The 20824-nt window shown below is 43.2% G+C and overlaps 1 protein-coding gene across 23 annotated transcripts in view; it reads right to left on the bottom strand.

The window, feature by feature from the left end:
* Window positions 1–20824, bottom strand: part of RIMS2 (regulating synaptic membrane exocytosis 2) — a 695597-nt gene that overhangs the window by 544659 nt on the left and 130114 nt on the right. The window lies entirely within an intron of this gene.

Below are 20824 nucleotides of genomic sequence, written 5' to 3'. Positions count from 1 at the left end.
CCAGAATGAAAAGATAGAATAATAATAACGTTGGCATTTGTTAAGTGTTTACTATATGCCAAGCACTGTACTTTTTAAAATTGTATTTGTTAAACACTACTATGTGTCAGGCATTGTAGTAAGAACTGGGAGCATATACAAACTCATCAGGTTAGACACAATCCATGTTCCACATGGGGCTCACAGACTTAATTTCCATTTTACCGATTCATTTATTCAATCGTATTTATTGAGCGCTTACTATGTGCAGAGCAGTGTAGTAAGCGCTTGAAATGTACAATTCAGCAACAGATAGAGACAATCCCTGCCCAACAATGGGCTCATGAGGTATCTGAGGCCCAGAGAAGTTAAGTCACTTGCCCAAGGTCATACAGCAGACAGGTGGCATAGCCAGGATTAGAACCTAGGTCCTCTGATTCCCAGACCATGTTTTATCCACTAGGTCATGCTGCCACTAAGCATTTACATAGGCTTATTTACACAGGATTGTTCAGTGATATCTGTGATTCTTGATGGTATTGACGCCTATTTGTTTCGCTTTGTTTTGTTGTCTGTCTCCCCCTTTCAGACTGTGAGCCCATTGTTGGGCAGGGATTGTCTCTGTTGCGGAATTGTAAATTCCAAGCACTTAGTACAGTGCTCCGCACATGGTAAGCACTCAATAAATAAGATTGAATGAATTAGGCATTTTTCTTCATGGCTGTAGCACTGAGATAAATTAGTGGAGTCCCGTGTATGCAATACTTACTAAATCATTCAACCTCTCTGGTTCTATATCTGACAATGCAGCAAGGCAGAGTTGGCATTTAGAAATTGCCAGGGAATCCCTACTGGAGGCAGTGCGGCTTAGTGGAAAGAACAAGGGACTCAACTCGGAGCCAGAAGATGTGGATTTGAGGCTCAGCACAGACACAGATCTTGGGCAAGTCCTTTAACTTCTCTGGACCTCAGTTTCCCCATCTGCAAAACGGGGATGATAGACTTTAAGCCTCATGTGGGAGAGGGACTATGTACAACCTTGTAATCTCATATCGAACCAAAGACTTCATAAATGTCATTATTATTGCTTAGGAAATTGAAGTAAAGATTAGCTGAGGTCATTTGGAAGTAGATCAATTTACAATTTGATTTTTCCACAAGAATGGTACCATGATAGAAGGCCCGACTTTTCTTTAATCGACCTGTGAATTTTGACAACCAACCTTTCACTTGAAACAGTCATTTCATCTGAAAAGCTAGTAGCTACCAGGTACTTCATAATCAAAGAATCTGATTTAGGTGGTGAACATCTCTGATGGTTGAAATGAGATGTAGCAAGCACAGCTACATATACTTCTAGATCCAACTTTATTTCATGCCTGGACCATGAAGAAGCTAAGCAAATACTGCCAGCTGAAATAATCAGTTAGGATGTATAATAAACAAACAATGATGGCTCCATGAAGGTTACGGATGAGCTTAATCTAACCACCCCTCAATTTTGCTTTGTTCTCTTAAAATAGGAAATTAATAAAACCAAAGGCACAAACACTGAACCTGGGATTTCCCAGATAGCATTTAAAAACTAGGGTGAGATCGTCTCCTAAATTCCTTTTGATTGACATATACTTGTATACGTCCATATATAGAGATATACATGTATAGGCAAACCCATATATTATCTCTCCGCTGTATAATGAATTTGAGGGCATGCTAAGCAGTAAGCCAGTTACTTTAAGCCTTTTCTACTTGTTGGCAGCATTGCTTGCAAAAGAAAATATACTTAGGGCTTCTCCGAATCAAAAGGAAGGTTTCTCTCACCACTGACAAAAAAGCCGTGGGTTTCTTTTTGTTTCCCGTCAATATTCCAGAGGAAATGCAAACGATTTCAATAAACCTTATTCCTTAGCCCACACTTCAACATTTCATGTCTAAACAGTTGACTTTTTTTTGCCTTCTTTTAATGAATCATAGGTGTTGTGACTAACCATCTTCTACGGCTTCCTTGTGTAACCCAAAATTTTTCACCCTGCCTGCCCCCACTTTCTGGAATAAGAAAAAACTGATTACTCTGGCTTTCAAGGCCTTCCATTGAACAACTTCTACTTCTACTGTTAGTGAACTATGGATGACTGACAATTCAAAAATACAAAAACCTACTAGTTATTATTTGGATTGCTTATTGTACAACACATTGCTGGGTAGGACAGGACCAATACAACCAGAGAAATGCATTAATTTCATTCAATATCCCAAATGGAAACATTTTTAAGAGCTAGTAAATTTTTATGGGTAGCCAAATTTAAGTAACACCTGCCGAATTACAGTTCTTTCAGTGGTTAATGTTTTAGTTTTATCAATAAAAGGGAGCATACACATCATGATGCTATTTTCTTGTAATGTGTCACAAATTATTACCTTCCAACAATTCAAAATATCATTGCTCAAATCGACTTTCTTTTCTAGCACTGTACAATTACAATATCTCTTTCCTGAGTGAAAACACACAAAAAGATGAATTTTGAAAAATATTCATAAATCAAATGTTTGTCTGTATCCAACTGCTTCATTTTACAAAATTATCTTGAATTTTGAAAGGATCAATCTCAACAGTTTCAATCTGGTTTAACTAAATTTAAATTTTGAAACGAGAGTCATCCAAGTTTGAATATTAGGTAATTATATGTATGACAAATGAAGTTTCAATTATAATCAACCATTTTACAATTGCAAAAGTAGAAGGTTTTCAATCTAATATCACAACTGCTTGTATATGGTCAAGTATGTTCATTAACATGGGAAGAGGACGTATAGCAGATATAACTGCAATTACTGTTTTTACAAATCTTACTGCAATGCTAACTTTAGCTGGTTCTCAAACCCATTTATTCTCCTTCCTTTATGTCTTTAATTTGTCCTCAAGAGGAAGCTGATTAATTTTTTAGGGATGGCTTCACATGAATGAACTACAAAATTAAACTGAATGTTTATTTTTTCTTACTTTAGTAAATTAGTGTACTAATCAGCTGATAAAAAACTGTATAATTAAATTGTATATAATGGATGTCCTATATTAACCGTGGTATTTGTTAAGGGCTTACTATGTGCCAAGTACTGTAAAAGTGCTGAGGGACATATAATCAGGTCGGAAACAGGCCCTGTCCTTTCATTCAATTCATTCAATAGTATTTATTGAGCACTTACTATGTGCAGAGCACTGTACTAAGCGCTTGGAATTGTCCTGTACAGAACTCACAGTCGAAGGAGGAGAGACAACAGGTACTGAATCCCCATATTACAGATGAGGAAACTGAACCCCTGAGAAGTGAAGTGACTTGCCCAAGGTCTCACAGCAGACAAGTGGCTGAGCTGAGATAGAAACAAATGTCCTCTGACTCCCAGACTCACTCTCTTTACATTAGACTACTCCAGTGGTAGGAACTAAAAGACCCTCCACATAAAAAGCAGCTCCCTGTTTCCAGAACTACAGGAATTTTGAGGCCTACACTATTCATTCATTGATTCAATAGTATTCGTTGAATGCTTACTGTGTGCAAAGCACTGTACTAAGTGCTTGAGAGAGTACAGTATAACACTACTGCCCACAAGCTCACCCTTTTCCCTAGCACTCTAAAGCAACAGTGGTTGTGAAAGTGTTTATGTTTATTCATTCATTCAATCAATCATTTATTGAGCACTTACTGCATGCAGAGCACTGTACTATGTGCTTGGGAACGTACAATATAACAATGAACAGAAATATTCCCTGTCTACAGTGCTCTTACAGACTAGAGGGGGAGACATATTGATAAATATATATTATAGGTATGTACATAAGTGCTGTTTAGCTCATAGTGGAGGATGAGTAAAGGGAGCGAGTCAGGGAGATGCAGAAGGGACTGGGAGAAGAGAAGAGGAGGATTTAGTTGGGGAAGGCCTCTTGGCGGAGATGTGCCTTCAATAAAGCTTTGAAGGAGGAGAGAGTAATTCTATGTCAGACTTGAGGAGGGAAGGCATTCAAGGCCAGAGGCAGGATGTGGGCAAGGGGTCAGTGGTGAGATAGACAAGAAGGTTAGCATTAAAGGAGTGAAGTGTGCAGGCTTGGTTGTAGTGGGAAAGTAGCGAGGTGAGACGAGGCCGGAGGTCGGAGGGGAGTGCTGGTGATTGCGTGCTTTGAAGCCAATCGTGAGGAGTTTTTGTTTGATGCCAAAGTGGATTTGCAACCATAGGAGTTTCTTGTGGAGTGGGGAAACATGTCTTGAATGTTTCTGTAGAAAAATGATCTGGGCAGCAGATTGAAGTATGGACTGGAAAGAGGAGAGATAGGAGGCTGGGAGGTCAGCAAGGATGCTGATACAGTAATAAAGGCAGGTTAGGATAAGTGATATTAATGTGGTAGCAGTTTGGATGGAGAGGAAAGCATGGATTTTAGCAATATTGTGAAGGTGGAACCGACAGGATTAAGGGCCCGCTGGGTGCAATATATTCTCTGTAAAGAATTTAGGAAGTGCAAAAATAAGCAAACACATTCCATTCCCACATGGAACTAATGGGGGTGACCAAAAATTAAATAAATAAATTGTATTTATCAAGTGCTTACTGTGTAAAAGGCACTATACTAAGCACTTGGGAGAGTACAACAGTTGGTAGACCTGTTCCCTGCCCACAAGCTGCTTAGAGTCTAGAGGGAGAGAAGGACATTAAAGTAAAATGCAGATTTGTACGTAAGTGCTGTGAGGTTGAGGGTAGGGTAAGTATTGAGTGCTTAAAAAGTACAAATCCAAATGCAAGGATGACACTCAAGGGAGAGGGAGTAGGGGAAATGAGAACTTAGTCGGGGAAGAGATGCAATTTTAATAAGGCTTTGAAGATAGGGAGAGTGGTGGTCTGTCATATATGAAAGGGGGTGGGGGAGATTTCCAGGCCAGAGGTAGGATGTGTTCAAGGGTTTGGCAGTCAGAGAGAGGAGACTGAGGCTCAGAGAGTAGCTTAGTGTTAGAGGACTGAAATGAATTTTCTGTGTTGTAGCTTTAAAGCCAGTGGTGAGGAGTTTCTGTTTGATGTGGAGGTGGCTGGGCAACCACTGAGGTTTGTGAGGAGTACTGAATCTACTGAATGTTCTTTTCTAGAAAAAAGATCCGGGTAGCAGAGTGAGGTTTGGACTGGACTGGGGAGAAAATGGAGGCAGGGAGGTCAGCCAGGAGACTGATTCAATAATCAAGGCCAGATAGGATAAGTGATTGGATCATCATAGGAGCAGTTTAGATAGAGAAGAAAGACCAGCTATTCTAGAGATGTTGTGAAGGTAGAACCGACAGGATTTGGTGACACTGAATATATGTGCGGAATGAGGGAGATGAGTAGAGGATAATGCCAGGGTTACGGTCTTGTGAGACAAGGAGGATGGGTGCTGCATACAGTGATGAGAGAGTGATGGGGAGGAGAGGGTTTGGGTGGCAAGATGGGGAGTTTTTTTTGTTTTTTTAGACATGTTTAGTTTGAGGAGTCAGCAGGACATCCAAGTATAGATGTCCTGAAGGCAGGAGGAAATAGACTGCAGAGAGGAGAAAGATCAAGGCAGAAGATTTAGATTTGGGAATTATCTGCATAGTGACGGTAGTTGAAGCCATTAGAGCAAATGAGTTCTTCAAGAAAGTAGGTGTAGATGAAGAATAGAAGGGGACCCAGAACTGAGCCTTGAAAGACTGCCACAGTTAGAGGGTGGAAAGCAGAGGAGGAGCCTGCAAAAGAGGCTGAGAATAATTGGCCAGAGAGAAGGGAAGAGAACCAAGAGAGGACAGTGTCAAAGCCAAAGTTAGATAATATTACAGGAATCAGCATGGCATAGTGGATAGAGCATGGGCCTGAGGGTCAGACAGTCTTGGGTTCTAATTTCAGTTCTTCCACTTTTCTGCTATGTGGCCTCGGACATGCCACTTCAATTCTCTGTGCCTCCATTACCTCATCTGTAAAATGGGGGTTAAGACTGTGAGTCCTATGAGGGACAGGGACTGCATCCAACCTGATTTGCTTGTATCCACTCCAGTGCTTAGTATAGTGCCTGGCAATAGTACTTATATAGTGCTTAACAATACCATAATTATAATTATTATTATTTCTAGGAGAAGGGATTTGGTTGACCCCAGTGTTAAAGGCAGTTAAGAGGTTGAGGAGGATTAGAATCAGATGGCCATTCATCTAATTTGGCAAGGAAGAGTTAATTGGTGACCTTGGAGCGGGCAGCTTTTGTGGAGAGAAGGGAGTGGAAGCAAGGTTGGAAGGAGTCAAGGAGAGAAGTGCAGGATAGAAAGTGGAAGAAGGGAGTGTAGACAAGTTGCTCAATGAGTTCAGAGAGGAATGGTGGATGGGAAATGGGGAGGGAGTCATAGGCTCAAGGGAAGTTTGTTTTTGTTTGTTGTTGTTTTTAGGATGGTGATACATGCACATGTCTGAAAGCAGTAGGGAAGAAGTCTTTGGAGAGTGAACAGCTGAAGATGGTTGTCAGGGAGGGAAAAAGAGAGGGAGAAAGTGTTTCGATAAGGTGAGAAGTGATGACAAATCAAAATAGATAATTGAACATACATTTAAAAAAGTCTATTTTATTAAGTCTTGATCGTAGCTATAAGTACATCTCCTCCAAGAGGCCTTCCTTGTCTAAGCTCTCATTTTCCTACTATATCCTTCCCCACACACTTCTGCATCAACATGTACTTGGCTCTTAAGCACTTGAAACTCATCCCACTCTGAGTCCCAACAGCACTCAAGATATCTTCTCATTCTATCTCCCCTATCTATAAACTTAATCTGTTGTCTCTCTTCCCTGCTACACTTTAAGTTCCTTGAGGGAAGGAATCATGTCTATTGATTCTGTTGTAATATACTTTCCAAAGCACTCAGTACCATTGGTCTTCACACATTAATTGCTCAATCAATACAATTTACTGATACATATGTGCTAGAGGTACCTGATACTTTTGTATTGACTTTCCCAAGTACTTAGTACAATGCTCTGCACATAGTAAGCACTCAAATACCATTGATTAATTGTTTTTGTAGGACTTGAGGGGTGGGGAATTAATTCAGAAATGGTCAGCTAGAGGTGGGCTTTCAAGGGAGATAGTTGAATATGGAGATAGCTGTGGTGCATAGGAATTGCGGAGGGAGGGAAGAAGAGATTGCCAAGCAGGGGAATAGCATGAATGAGGAGATGGAAGCAGGAGAGTCAGAAGCAAGGTCCAGTTAGAAGGTGCTTGGAAGGAAAGAAGCGAGTGTATTGAGGAGTAACCGATGACGAGAGCAGATAGGTATGGTGGGGACACATGGTGAGATCCTTGAAGCTAACTGTGAGCAGATTTCACTTGAAGTGGTAGGATATGGAGAGCCAGTTGGGGATTTTGAAGAGCAGAAGGATTTATGCTGAGGGATACTTCCAAAAAATGATCTGATACATGTAGCATTAGAATAATAATAATAATAACAGTGGAATTTGTTAAACTCTATGTGCAAAATACTCTAAGCACTGGAGTAGATGCAGTATAAGCAAATCAGACACAGTCCTTGTCCCAAATGGGGCTCAAAATCTGGAGGGAGCGAACAGGTATTTATCCCCATTTTACAGATGAGGTAACTGAGGCACAGAAAAATTAAGTCACTTGCCCAAGGTCCATGCTCTAACAACTAGGCCATGCTGCTTCTCCTGTTGTACTATAGACTGGAGAAGGGAAAAGGCTGGAGGCTGAAGGAGCAGTGAGGAAGCTGACACAATAGTCCAAGAGTAATATCTGGGGCTTGTGCTTGGAGGATAGGCATTTGGGTGTGTGGGAACAACAGGCAGGATTTGACACTAGACCAAATGTGAGATTTTGAAGGAGAATGGGGAGTCCAGGTTGACATCAAGTTTGAGGGTTTCTGGGAAAGGGAGGGTGATGGTGTTACTGACTGAAAGAGGAAGGTTGAAGACTGTAAGCTCCCTGTACTCTCCCAAGCTATTACTATGTTTCCTGCACACAGTAAACACTCAAGTACATTTGGTTGATGGATTGAGGAATAGCAAAGAGGAAAAACCCATTGATGACCTTGGAGGGTACAGTCTTTGTGACATAAGGGCGTAAAAAGTTTAATTGTAGTGGGTCAAAAAGAGACTTTACCTCATGGCATCAGGGACCCAAGTAAATGGAAAGTGGCACACTGACCTACACACTTCCCATCAGTCCTCCTTAGCTCTGCCCCGAATGTGCTTGGCAGGGGTATCAGGAGCAGCTGAATCAGTCCCTGAGCTTTCACAGCATTGATTCCAGTTCCAAATCAATTTGATTTTCAACCCCTAGAAGGCAAACACTGAATCTGTGACTCCCAAGAGTTCCACGACCAGTTGGCTCATTTTGCTTTATGGAATGTTAATCAGGTGAAATCCTGGAAAATGAACCCATAAAAGAGCACTTTATAAATGCTCTTTAACGGCTCTCTGCAAACCTTCTACTGCCAGAATGCCCAGACAAATTCTGTAAGGCAACTAAATGCCTCTTAGGCAATTTGCACCCCCATCTCAGACTCTCAATCAATCAATGGAATTTAGAACTTGTGTGCAAAACAGTGTTCTAAGCACTTGGGAGGACAGATATCCTGCCCCCCCTCCCCCAACCCAGTGAATTCCACACAGCGTGAGAATTGCAAGTGGCTTTCTAGGAGAGATGCCAAATCTTCCTTTCATACTCAAAGCCTCGTAACAGTGAATCTTTTGTATTGGGCTGCCAAGGTGTTACAAACAGAATCCTCATTTCCATATTTTGGAGATTGTAAAATGAGAATTGATTTTTCTGGAAATTTGGATCTATTTTTACTCCACATCATTTTATCTATGGATTTTTTTAATTGATAGAGCATGATGAATGTCTAACACTTTCCAAATTCAGAGGGATGGCCACCAGCAACAGCAGCTATTTCCTAATTATATTCTTGTAAGCATCACACTTTCTAGATCATTCTGGGGCTTCCAGAGGGACTTTTTTATGGTATTTGTTAAGGGCCTGCAATGTTCTAATCACTGGGGTAGATGCAAGGTAATCAGGTTGGACACAGTCCCTGTCCCACATGGGGCTCACGGTCTTAATTCCCATTTTACAGATGAGGTCATTGAGGCCCAGAAGAGTTAAGTGACTTGCTCAAGGTCACACAGCAGACAAGTAGAAGATCCGGTAGTAGAACCCAGGTCCTTCTAACTCCCAGGCCCGCACTCTATCCATTAGGCAACACTGCTTCTTGATTTTAATTGTGGTCAGTTTAGTGTTTAATACTGGTCAAGCATGGTACTAAGCACTGGAGTAAATGTAAGATAATCGGGTCAGACCTGTCCTACCTGGGCCTCAGAGTCTAAATGATTTTGCTGGTCAAATTAATTAAGAATTAACAATCCCTCTGAAAACACCTGCCACATGTGTGAGGAGTGGTACTTATATTCAGAAGACTTGTTGCAGATCAGATTAACTAAGCATTAACTATTACTGGAGTAAATTGCAGATCCTAGATTCTTTCCCCTCCCAGACCTTCCTAGGGTTTCTGAAGGGATCATTAACAGTAATAATAGCAGTGGTACTTAAGGACTTACTATGTGCCAAGCACTGTATTAAATTCTGGGTGGGTTCAATATCATCAGGTCAAATACAGTTCCTGACCCACCAGTCTCTAAATGAGGGAGGACAAGGATAGAATCCCCATTTTACAGAAGACAATACTGAAGCAAAGAGAAGTAAAGTGAATTTTGCTTGTAGCTCCTACTAATTCCATTTTGCACTCAATATTCCATCCTTAGTTCAAAGATAAAAGGACTTCAGGCAATTTAATTCATATTTGATATGGAATATGGAAGCACTTTTTAAAAAAGAATTCAGGGCAATACTCTGATCATATTTTCCTAGGTTTAATCCTAGGGGTAATGGAAATGATGGGTAAAAATCTGGTAAAAAGCTCTGTCCATTTCATAATTCTGATTTGGTTATGATCACTAATTCAGGAATTAAATTCCATGCAAGATTATTTGCTGATCCAAAGTCTTATCATATCCAACCCTGACTACTGAATCTGCCTCCTCACTGACTTGTCAGCCTCCCTCTCCCCATTCCAGTCCAAACTTCACTCTGCTGCCCAGATCATTTAAAAAAAAAAAAAGTGTTCAGTCCACATCTCCCCGCTCCTTTAAGAACGTCCAGTGGTTGCCCATCCACTGCTGTATCAAGCAGAAATTCCTTACCATTGGCTTTAAAGCACTCAATCAGCATACACCCACCTCACCTTACTTCATTGATAATAATGTTGGTATTTGTTAAGCGCTTACTATGTGCATAGCACTGTTCTAAGTGCTGGGGTAGATACAGGATAATCAGGTTGTCCCACATGAGGCTCACAGTTAATCCCCATTTTACAGATGAGGTAACTGAGGCACAGAGAAGTTAAGTGACTTCCTCAAAGTCTCACAGCTGACAAGTGGCAGAGCCAGGATTCGAACCCATGACCTCTGACTCCCAAGCCCAGGCTCTTTCCACTGAGCCACACTGCTTCTCTACAGTCTATTGATCTCCTACAGTCCATCCCACACACTTTGCTCCTCTAGTGGCAGCTTGCTCACTGTGGCCGCATCTCATCTCTCTCACTGCCGACCCCTTTTCAACATCCTCCCTCAAGCTTGGAACTTCCTCCTTCATATATGCCAGACCACGACTCTCCCCACCTCCAAAGCCTTAAGATCACATCTCCTCCAAGGGGCCGTCTCCAGTTAAGCCCTCTTTTTAGTTAAGCCCTCTTTTCTCTGACTTCCTCTTCCCTTCTGCATCACCTTTGCATTGGGATCTGGAGCATTCTGAACACTTGATATTCACCTCACTGGTAACAGCGTGGCTCAGTGGAGAGAGCTGGGCTTCAGAGTCAGAGGTCATGGGTTCGACTCCCAGATCTGCCACTTGTCAGCTCTGTGACTGTGGGCAAGTCACTTAACTTCTCTGTGCCTCAGTTACCTCATCTGTCAAATGGGGATTAACTGTGAGCCTCACGTGGGACAACCTGATTACCCTATATCTACCCCAGCACTTAGAACAGTGTTCTACACATAGTAAGTGCTTAACAAATACCAAATACCTCACCGTCAGCCCTACAGCACTTATTTACACATCCATCATCTATTTATGTCAATATCCATCTCCCTCTCTAGACTGATAGTTCATTGTGGGTATTGAGCATGTCTACCAACTCTGTGTATTTTACTCTCCCAATCTGTATTGGATAGTGCGTGCATTCAGTGTGCATTTTATAAATTCCACTGATTGATTGATTCAGTATCCACATACAATAAGCAAGAGTTCTTTCCCCTCAGTGATCAGGCTGTCAAATTGAATTTGCTTTGCATCATATGGATTTTTCACCTTATTATAATTATGGCATATTAAATGCTCACTATGTGCCAGGCTGGGGTGGATACAAGCAAATTGGGTTGGACGCTGTCTTGGTCCCACGTAGGGCTCACAGTCTCCAACCCCATTTTACAGAAGAGATAACTGAGGCACAGAAAAGTGATTTGCCCAAGGTCACACAACAGACAAGTGGTGGAGCTGGGATTAGAACTCATGCCCTTCTGACTCCCAGGCCTGTGCTCTACCCACTACACCATATTGTTTCCTATAATTTGTAGATAATTGTAATTTGACAAGCAGTGTAGCCTAATGAAAAGAGCAATGGGTCTGGGAGTCAGAGAATCAGGGTTCCAGACCTAGCTCCACCACTTTGTCTACTGTGACCTTGGGCAAGTCACATCACTTCTCTGGGCTTCCAATCCTCATCTGGAAAATAGGGATTAAAACGGTGAACCCCATGTGGGACATGGACTGTGGCCAACTTGATTACATTGTATCTACCTCAACACTTAGTAGAGTGCCTGACACATAGTAAGCACTTAAAATAAACCAATTTTTAAAATATCAAGTTGAAATTTCAAAAATGTCATGAAATTTAAAAATTTTACACTTCTTTTCAGCCCTACTCCTGGTGTTCCCAGCAAAGGGAAACAGGGATGAAGTGGCAGGAGTGGCTCTTGACTGAAAGAGGAGAAAGAGGGAAGATGAGTTAAGAATGAGACAGTGGAAGTAGCATGACAAGAGCAGGTCAAGGATGAAGAGGATGTAGTAGGTAGGCATTCCACAGGCCACATTTAGAAGAAGCTGTATGGTAAGAGAAGCAGCGTGGCTGAGTGGAAAGAGCCCAGGCTTGGGAGTCAGCGGTCATGGGTTTGAATCCCAGCCCCACCACTGGCCAGCTGTGTGACTTTGGGCAAGTCACTTAACTTCTCTGGGCCTCAGTTACCTCATCTGTCAAATGGGGATTAAAAACTGTGAGCCCCACGTGGGACAACCTAATCACCTTGTACCCCCCAGCACTTAGAACAGTGCTTTGCACATGGTAAACATTTAACAAATACCACCATTATTATTATTATTATTATTTAGAAGGGGAAGGCGGGGGGGAGGGGTCATGCAGTTGGTGAAGATGGTGGATAGGAGTGAGCTGATGGGCTGTGATACTCACTCCCTTGGTGAACTCATTCGCTCTCACGGCTTTGACTACCATCTCTACGCAGATGACACACAGATCTACATCTCTGGCCCTGTCCTCTCCCCCTCCCTTCAGGCTCGCATCTCCTCCTGCCTCCGGGACGTCTCCTCCTGGATGTCAGCCTGCCACCTAAAACTCAACATGAGCAAGACTGAGCTCCTCATCTTCCCTCCCAAACCCGGTCCTCTCCCAGACTTCTCTATCACCGTGGATGGCACGACCATCCTTCCCGTCTCTCGGGCCCGCAATCTCGGTGTCATCCTTGACTCGTCTCTCTCGTTCACCCCACGCATCCTATCCGTTACCGAGACCTGCCGGTTTCACCTCTACAATATCGCCAAGATCCGCCCTTTCCTCTCCACCCAAATGGCTACCTTACTGCTACGGGCTCTCGTTATATCCCGGCTAGACTACTACGTCAGCCTTCTCTCTGATCTCCCTTCCTCCCCTCTCGCCCCGTTCCAGTCTATTCTTCACTCCGCTGCCCGGCTCATCTTCCTGCAGAAACCATCTGGGCATGTCACTCCCCTTCTTAAACAACTCCAATGGTTGCCTATCAACCTCCGCTCCAAACAAAAACTCCTCACTCTAGGCTTCGAGGCTCTCCATCACCTTGCCCCCTTCCTACCTCTCCTCCCTTCTCTCTTTCTACCACCCACCCTGCACGCTCCGCTCCTCCGCCGCCCACCTCCTCACCGTCCCTCGGTCTCGCCTATCCCGCCGTCGACCCCTGGGCCACGTCCTCCCGCGGTCCTGGAACGCCCTCCCTCCTCACCTCCGCCAAACTGATTCTCTTCCCCTCTTCAAAACCCTACTTAAAACTCACCTCCTCCAAGAGGCCTTCCCAGACTGAGCTCCTCTTCTCCCTCTACTCCCTCTACCACCCCCCCTTCACCTCTCCGCAGCTTAACCCTCTTTTCCCCCCATTTCCCTCTGCTCCTCCCCCTCTCCCTTCCCATCCCCTCAGCACTGTACTCGTCCGCTCAACTGTATATATTTTCATTACCCTATTTATTCTGTTAATGAAATGTACATCACCTTGATTTTATTTAGTTGCCATTGTTTTTACGAGATGTTCTTCCCCTTGACTCTATTTATTGCCATTGTTCTCGTCTGTCCGTCTCCCCCGATTAGACCGTAAGCCCGTCAAACGGCAGGGACTGTATCTGTTGCCGACTTGTTCATTCCAAGCGCTTAGTACAGTACTCTGCACATAGTAAGCGCTCAATAAATACTATTGAATGAATGAATGAATAGGGAGGGACAGTTTGAGATAGTGCTGAGAAATGAGGACAGGATATGGTGAGCAGAGAGTGGAGGGTGGGGGTCTTTAGTGAAGTCCTCTAGCATCCAATCCTGGTCCTGTGTGACTGTAGGTTCTAATCTCTGGTACTTTGAATGCAGCTTCTCAATGGTTTAAAGCCTGTAATTTAAGATGATGTGATTGTTTATGGGCTGAAGTCAAGGACAGACTCAGCCTCGGGCTGTGGGGTGACATCTCAGAATTTCTCAGGTGGCAGAAGTGGGTTTCTTTCTCCCCATAGGAATTACGTGGGCCGATGGAGAATAGAAAAGCTATTTGGGTTACCTTTCTGATGGAGGAGGTCTTGAGTTGTTATTGAAAAGAAGGGAAGTAGCAGGTAAGGGGAATAGTAAAAAGGGAGCAAGATTGATATTAATGCACAGGAAATAAAGAGGTTAAGACCCAGAGGAGGAGCTATCAAAGGCTGCAAGAAGAGCACATATTTGTGTATAAACTCCCCTAACAAAAACTTGATCGCTCTCGCTCTCTCTCTCCCCCTCCATTCCATCTCAGCAGAGAGAAAGAGGGGGCGCTGCTAGTGGGAAGTTCTTCTTTGGCCCAGTGAAAGATGATTTGGGCTTCTGAACCTAAGTCTATGTTTCCCAGACATTCCCTTTTCAACCAGTGAAAAACAAAAGTAGAGGAAGGGGGCGGGTCTTCCTCTCTAGTCTGACTGCTAAAACCCACTGTCTTCTTTTCTTTAAATAGTTATATTTAAAGTATATAGTATATATACTATAGTATATATTTTTGGCTAAAGCAAAGCAAAGCACAGAAAAAGACCTTCAGAAATATTGACCCCAAGATGTTGAATTTGCCAAGATTAGGATTAAGGAAGGAGCTCAAGGGATCTCTGATATATACAAGTAGGCAACAGAAGAGGAACCCATCGCCTCCCGCTTTGCCAAATGGGACTAAATAGGAAAGAGTAACATTCTCATATTGTCTTGCCAAATGGAGAGAGAAGCAAAAGAAAAGGGAAGAGAAAGTGTTAAGTGTGGAAACATGGGAAAGGGAATTTCTCTTATATCTAAATTATTCATCATAGTGCTACTCCAATCAACAGTTTTTACTGAACAATTACTGTGTGCGGAGCACTGTACTTAAATAGTATTTATTGAGTACTTACTGTGTGCCGAGCAGTGTACTAAGCAATTGGGGTGTACAATTAGCATTTAGGAGAGTAAAATGCCACAAGTCAATCAGTAGACCTGTTTCCAGATCACAATGAGCGTTTTTTTTTTTTAAATGGGATTTATTAAGGGTTTACTATGTGCTTGGTAATAATCTGGTTGGACATAGTCCCCGTTTCACATAGGGTTTACAGTAGAACCCACATCCTTCTGACTCCCCGCCCCATGCTCTATCCACTAGACCATACTACTCACTTCTCTGTGCTTCCATCGCCTCATCTATAAAATGGGAATTCGATACCTTTTCTCCATCCCACTTAGTCCCTGTCCCACATGGAGCTCGTGGTCTGTAAAAACGTGGTCTGTTAAAAAACAGAGCTCGTGGTCTGTTAAAAAACCTGATTATCTTCATCAGTTGTATTTGAGTGCTTACTGTGTGCAGAGCTCTGTACTAAGCGCTTATCTTGAAGCCAGCCCATCACTTATAGTATGTGGCACATAGTAAATGTTTGACAAATACTAGTAGTAAAACAAGATTAGGGACAATTAAAGTTCTCCACTCAGTCTCCTAGCATTAAAAATATGCTTACCTCGAAACAGCTATGCTGGGTGGGAAATGTGAGAATGAGAAACAGCACGGTAACAAAACAAAGGCTGTATGGGGAGCTGAAATTGAGAAACTAAAAGCAATGGGAACAGAGGAAAAGTTTTAAAAACATGGTAAATCAAATCCTCATACAATGCTGCATCCCAGATGAAAACAGTTACTTGCTGTACACAGACCAGCAAGTTGTACTGCTATCAAGAAAAGAGGTGCTCTTTTTGAGCCAAAGCTTAATAAGGAACAAGGCATAGAAAGGCAAAAAGGAAAAAGATTGCCAAGCACTGCAAGCCATAAGAATGAAAAAGATTGTGGTAACAACAATTGTCCTTATTATGGTACTGGGGTTTTTTTCCACTAAAACAAGGGACAGTCATTTTATGTACACACTCTTGACAGGACTGTGGGTCCAGCGTTGGCCTTTGTCAGCCACAGACACACACTCATTGGGGAATTTCACCATCAGTAGCTTTCTTAAATACAAAAGAAAAATACATGCCCCCAAAAAGCCAGGTTGCCACCAATGATATTTATTGAGCACTTACTATGTGCAGAGCACTGTACTAAGCACTTAGGAGAGTACAATATAAGAGAATGAGCAAACATGTTCCCTGCCCATAATTAGCTTACTGTCTAGAAGGGGAGACAGACATTAACATGAATAAATAATTTATAATAAATAATTTAAAGTGCTATGGGGTTGGGGGTGGTGCAAATATCAAACATCCAAACTTCGTAGATCCAACCACATAGATGATGCAGAAGGGAGAGTGAGCTGGGAAAGAAGGTTTAATTGGGAAAGGCCTCATGGAGATGTGGCTTTAATTGTGCTTTAAAGGTGGAGAGTGTGGTGGTCTGGCATATTCATTAATTCATTCATTCAATCATATTTATTGAGCACTTACTGAGTTCAGAGCACTGTACTAAGCGCTTGGAAAATACAATTCAGCAATAAAGAGAGACGATCCCTGCCCACGCCAGGCTTACAGTCTAGAAGGGGGGAGACAGGCATCAAAATAAGTAAACAGGCATCAATATAAATAGAATTATAGATATGTACATATATACACAAAATATACATATATTATGGTAATTTTAAGCACTTACTATGTGCCAACACTGTTCTAAGCACTGGGGTAGATACAAGGTAACTGGTTGCTCCACGTGAGGCTCACAGTCTTAATCCCCATTTTACAGATGAGGTACCTGAGGCACAGAGAAGTTAAGAGGCTTGTACTGAGTCACACAGCAGGCAACTGGTAAAGCCAGGATTAGAACCCACATCCTCTGACTCCCAAGCCCACGCTCTTTCCACTAAGCCATGCTGCTGATTACTAAGCCATGCCATTTCTTATAGATATATGGAGGGGGAGGGAGTTCCAGGATAGGGGAAGGATGGGGGAAAGGGGTAGGAGAGAGGAAGATGAGATCAAGGCACAGTGAATAAGCTGGAGCTAGGGGAGCAGAATGTGCAGGTTGGACTGTAGTGAGAGATTAGTGAGGTGAGGTAGGATGGGGCAAGATAATTAAGTGCCTTAAAGCCAGTGGTAAGAAGCTCTGTCCTGAGGTGTCCTTAAGTGTTGAGAAGGAGAGCATATATGCAGGAGAATGGGGAATGAAGCAAAAGTCACTTTCCCCAAGGCAAATCCTACTCCCCAGCTTTACTACCTCTGTCATATCCAACTACGTAGCAACAGCAGCAAGAAAAAAGAAGAGCAGTTCATAAGACTGGCCCAAAGAGCATGTTAAGTCGCTTTCTAGCATTAACTAGTTTCCCAATCTGAAATAACATGGGGGGAGTTCAGTGACTTGAGAAGATACCATTAGTAACCCAACACAACCCTAGATAGGCTGACATGTCATACGATACTTCATTATCGTAAGTAGGATGGCCACTGACGGTATTCCAAACATACTAGACACGTGATGTCACATGGGTTACTCTGGGCAGTGTAACCCAATACGACCCCGCTTAAGGTGGTGATGTCAAAGCCTAGTCAGGGTACTTCTCCAGAGGCCCCTAGACTCTCCACTTGCTCCTCAGACTTTGTGTTCCCCATATAATCACTAGGGTTGATATTTAAGTCATTTCTAGGTGTCAAAGCACTGTGCTAAGGACTGAACTAGATTGGATAGAGCCTGTCCTAGCTGGGGGTCAAAGTTAGGAACACCAAGGCCACTTGGGCAAGGCTAGTGGAAAGAGCATGAAGCTGGAATCCTGACACCTGGGTTCCAGTCCCAGCTCTGCCACTTGTCTGTTAGGTCACATTTGTCAAGTCATATACCTTCTCTGTTCTTCAGATTCCTCAACATAAAGTGAGATAATGATAACAGTTCTCCCACTCACGTGTGTTCCATGTATTACATAGGTAATACATCTGATTACTTTGTAATCTACCACAGTTTTCTCTTTAACAGCAAAAAAAAAACAAAACCCAAAACCTAGCACAAGTAATTTCTTACACTAATCCTCAGCACTTATGTATCAATATTTGTTTGGTTATATATTCAATCATTTATTTTGATTCCTCTGGATAAAATATTTTTATGTGTTTCTCAGTGAATACATAATAATTGAACACCACCATTATTATTCCACTTCTGATTCTCTCACTTTCATTCCCCCTGTAGACTATAAACTCTTTGTGGATAGGGATCATATCTACCAACTCTATAAAACTATACTTTTCAAATGCTTACTACAGTGCTCTGCACACACAAGGCACTCAAATACCATTGTTGATGGATTATTTTCATTCAACTGTCAAATTCTGGCTGTTCTTCCTCCACAACATTTTTCCAGACCTGTCCCTCCCTCTCCCCGGCCCTAACCGCTACCTGGTCCAAGATTTTGCTTCATTCCCCATTCTCAAGCATATCGTAACTGCTTCCTCTCTGGTGTCCCTGCCTCTCCCCACTTCAAGTTTCACTTCCCCCTGCTGCACAGATCATTTTCCTGAAGCACTGTTGAGTGCACATCTCTCCACTCCCCAAAAACCTCCAGTGGCCTCCTAACTCCCTTGCACATCAAGTAGAAACTCTTTATCACTGGCTCTAAGGCTCGTCATCAGCTGTCTCCACCCATTACTCTCCAATTTACCCTCTTCACTCCTCCTAAGCTCAACTCACTATTCCTCACCCTCAACTCTCCCACCTCCAACCCTTAACTCAAACTGGTTTCCAGCAGAGAACTCCCTCATTATGTCACTATGATTCACCATCCATTCATGTAGGTCTCACTACAATGTACTAGGTGACATTTTGGGGAAATCCATCTGACAGCTTTCTTCCTGAAGGACCATGGTCTTTCTTTCCTGACATGCCAGAGTCATGACTTTCTCCTGCCAGATCCCTTTACACAGACACCACTCCAAGTAATCTCTGTGCTTATTCATATTTGTATGAATATGCTTTGGAGAAGCAGCGTGGCTCAGTGGAAAGAGCGTGGGCTTTGGAGTCAGGGCTCATGAGTTCGAATCCCAGCTCTGCCACTTGTCAGCTGTGTGACTGTGGGCAAGTCACTACACTTCTCTGTGCCTCAGTTCCCTCATCTGTAAAATGGGGATTAAGACTGTGAGCCCCACGTGGGACAACCTGATTCCCCTATGTCTACCCCAGCGCTTAGAGCCCGGCATACAGTTGGAGAAGTAGCGTGGCTCAGTGGAATGAGTCAGAGGTCGTGGGTTCTAATCCTGGCTCCCCCACTTGATAGCTGTGTGACTCTGTGTAAGTCCCCTAACTTCTCTGTGCCTGTTACCTCATCTGTAAAATAGGGATTAAGGCTCTGAGCCCCATGTGGGACCACCTGGTGACCTTGTTATCTACCCCCGTGCTTAGCACATTGTAAGCACTTAACAAATCCTTTCATTATTATTATTATTAGTATAGAGCTCACTGTGGGAAGGGAACATGTGTACCAACACTGTTATATTGAACTCTCCCAAGTGCACAGTACAGTGCTCTGCACACAGTACGCGCTCAATAAGTAGGACTGATCGGCTGACTTTACCGAACCCCTTTTCCCCCAACCCCGGGGCTTTTTTTAAAAAATGGTATTTGTTAAGCACTTACTATGTACCAGGCACTGTACTAAGAGCTGGGGGACATACAAGCAGCGTGGCTCAGTGGAAAGAGCCCGGACTTGGAAGTCAGAGGTCATGGGTTCTGATCCGGGCTCTGCCACTTGTCAGCTGTGTGACTGTGGGCAGGTCACTTCACTTCTCTGTGCCTCAGTGACCGCATCTGTAAAATGGGGATGAAGACTGTGAGCCTCACATGGGACCACCTGATTACCCTGTACCTCCCCCAGCGCTTAGAACAGTGCTCTGCACATAGTAAGCGCTTAACAAATACCAACATTGTTATTATTATTACAAGATAATCCGGTTGGACACAGTCCCTGTCCGGTATGGGACTCTCAGTCTTAATCCCCATTTTCCAGATGAGGAAACTGGGGCCCAGAGAAGTGAAGTGACTTGCTCCGGGTCACACAATAGACAAGTGGCAGAGTCAGGATTAGAAACTAGGTTCTTCTGAACTCCCAGGCCCGGGCTCTAATCCCCTAGGCCACACTGCTTCCCCGCTCCTCCCCAACTCCCCCAGTTTCAGGGGTTCAAGCCCCAGGAGCCCTGAGCGGTGTGCTCTGGGAGGGGCAGAGGGTAAGTATTTTGTTAATGAATTGTACATCGCCTCGATTCTATTTAGTTGCCATTGTTTTTACGAGATGTTCTTCCCCTTGACGCTGTTTAGTGCCATTGTTCTTGTCTGTCCGTCTCCCCCGATTAGACTGTAAGCCCGTCAAACGGCAGGGACTGTCTCTATCTGTTGCCGACTTGTTCATCCCAAGCGCTTAGTACAGTGCTCTGCACATAGTAAGCGCTCAATAAATACTATTGAATGAATGAATGAATGCTCGGCACATAGTAAGCGCTTAACAAATACCAACATTATTATTAATGACCTTTGCCCTGTAGCCGCCCTCAAGGTTTCCCTGCCTCTCTGATGATGCACCCTGAGGCAGCTGCCTCACTCACTGTCCAAAGACCATTCTACCCACACTGCTCCAGGGAGTCAGAAGGACCTGGGTTTTAATCCCGATTCCATCATTGTCAGCTTGTGTGACCTTGGGCAAGCCACTTAATTTATCTGTGCCTCAGGTACCTCATCTGTAAAATGGAGATTAAGACTGTGAGCCCCATGTGGGACTGTGTCTGT

The sequence above is a fragment of the Ornithorhynchus anatinus genome, chromosome 4, assembly GCF_004115215.2.
Source record: "Ornithorhynchus anatinus isolate Pmale09 chromosome 4, mOrnAna1.pri.v4, whole genome shotgun sequence".
Lineage (NCBI taxonomy): Eukaryota > Metazoa > Chordata > Mammalia > Monotremata > Ornithorhynchidae > Ornithorhynchus > Ornithorhynchus anatinus.
This window is presented reverse-complemented; position numbering and strand designations above follow the sequence as displayed.